Source organism: Mustela nigripes, chromosome 14 (genome assembly GCF_022355385.1).
Source record: "Mustela nigripes isolate SB6536 chromosome 14, MUSNIG.SB6536, whole genome shotgun sequence".
NCBI classification, from domain to species: domain Eukaryota; kingdom Metazoa; phylum Chordata; class Mammalia; order Carnivora; family Mustelidae; genus Mustela; species Mustela nigripes.
Window position 1 is genome coordinate 66,185,459 of NC_081570.1, and position 2,234 is coordinate 66,187,692.

Genomic DNA, 2,234 nt, shown 5'->3' on the forward strand with positions numbered 1-2,234 from the left:
GAGCCAAAGGTGTCAGGAAATCTAGACTTAAAAGAGGTCAGTTGTGAAAATCAGGAAGATTGGAGTTGGATCTAGGGACTGGGACTCTCCTTCCTTGCCTGCTGAGATCTCAAATTTAGACCCAACACCAGTGGCACTGTTTTTGAAGTCTCCCGTGAGAACCACTGGTAGATTTGGCCGCTCCCTCCTTCCTGTTCCACAGAGCCTCCTATGATGGTTCAACACAGCCCCTAGGACATCTCTTTACCCAGCTAGAAAGAAAGCTGGGATTTACTATAAAGACATGGAGTCCAAATTTTGAGTAGAGCCTCATCTTCTGTCTTCCCAGTTGTAGGCAGCTTATTTATCTGCTTTGAATAATTTTCTTTTGTAAAATCATTAATAGTATTTTATAAGTACAGCTGTTTCAAGAAGGACCAAATACACCATTTAGCACAGAGGTAAAAGGATTTGCTTTGGCATAGGACAGATTTCAAATCTTAGATCACCACTTAATAGCTATGTTAATTTGGGCAAATTGCTTGATTTTTCTAAACCTGTTCCTAGTTAGTGATCAATTTGCATCACATTTGGAATGGGAAACATCACTAAGCTTGATGCTTGTGTGTTAACTGTTGTAATGTTTACATGTATATATTGAACATAATTGTAATTATATCTTGTATATGATATGAAAAGTGGTCTGCTCTGACAAGCCAACATTTACTCAAGGATGCATTTTTTTATAAAAAGACAATGTTATTTTGTAATATCTTATTTCCTTCTGTACACAGATCTTATTTGTGGTTTTTCTTTTTCTACAGATGTAATATTATTCCTTTCATAATAGCATACTCTTTTTATTACAGTGAATTTATAGTCAGTTTTACTAATTGGTAAGGCAAGTATATCTATGTAGTTCTTTCCTATTAGTTCTTTCTTATTTTAATATTGTTGTATTTTCCCCATATTTTTCTTTCAAATCAACTTTAAAATTAATTAAAATTAATGTATTAAAGTAAGAGTAATTGGAATATATATTAATATGATTGACATTTCCCCCTAAAACCCAGACTCACATAGAACTACCTGCATTTCCACTTGGAAATCGAAATAGGCATCTCACCCTTACAGGTCTGAGTATCAAGCCTCTGTGCAGTCTCTCCATTCTCAGTCAATGGAAACATCCTTTGTGAAGTCAAGCCAAAATCTTTGGTGTCATCCTCAACTTCACTCTTTTCCTTACACCGAAGATCCAGTATTAGCACTTTACCTTTCAAACATGTCGGGTGTATAATTAGATCTAATCACGTCTTACAAGTTCTGTGGCTGCAATATGGCCCATGCCCCTGCTATTTTTGACCAGGACAACTATGACAGCCTCATGGCCATCCTTTCTTCTTCTGTCCTTGTACCCTTAGTATGGTTGATAGAGCAAAGAGAATTATCCTGTGAGAAGTTAGTCAGATCATGTCACTCTTCTGCTTCCAGCCCTCCAATGACTTCCCATTTGATTCTGAATAAAAACCAAAATACAGGAATATGATCCAGTCCTTCCTCTCTGAACTCACCTAGGACTCTACCCTTTGTTCACTCGGCAGCTATAATAGCCTTCTTACACAACAGTTAACTCACAGATACTGTACTTTTCCTTCTGCCTGGAATGTTCTTTGCCCGGATGCCACATCGGCTTACTCTCCTTCCTCCTTTAGGTCTGCATTCAGATGTCACCTTCTCTCTGAAGCCTCTTTTGATCATTCTGTGAGAAACTGCTATATCTATAACTATTTCTATTTGCTTTTCCAGCTCACTTTTCCTCATGGCATTTTACTGCTATTTAACTTACAGTATGTTTTGTTTATTTTATTTTATTTATTTATTTATTTATTTTTTGTCTATATCCTGTTGCTGTCAGCACTGCATTCTCAATACACAGATTAGGGGAAAATAATATTTCTTGAAAAACACAAATGATAAAAATATACAAAGAATTGACATTTTTGTGAGATTAGGTCTTACCATGCAGGACGATATGGGTTTTCATTTATTCAGGGTCTATGTCATGTTCTTCAATGCATTTTATAGTTCTTTTTAAATGAACTCTATCTCTCAAATAGTTTGCTCTAATATTATTTTGTAGTTTCATCATGGTGGTAAATGGGTTATTTTTCATTTTAACTATTTATAGTTATTCTTCAAGAACTATTAATATGTTATATTGATCTTGTATCTAGCCATTATACCAAATTATTTTA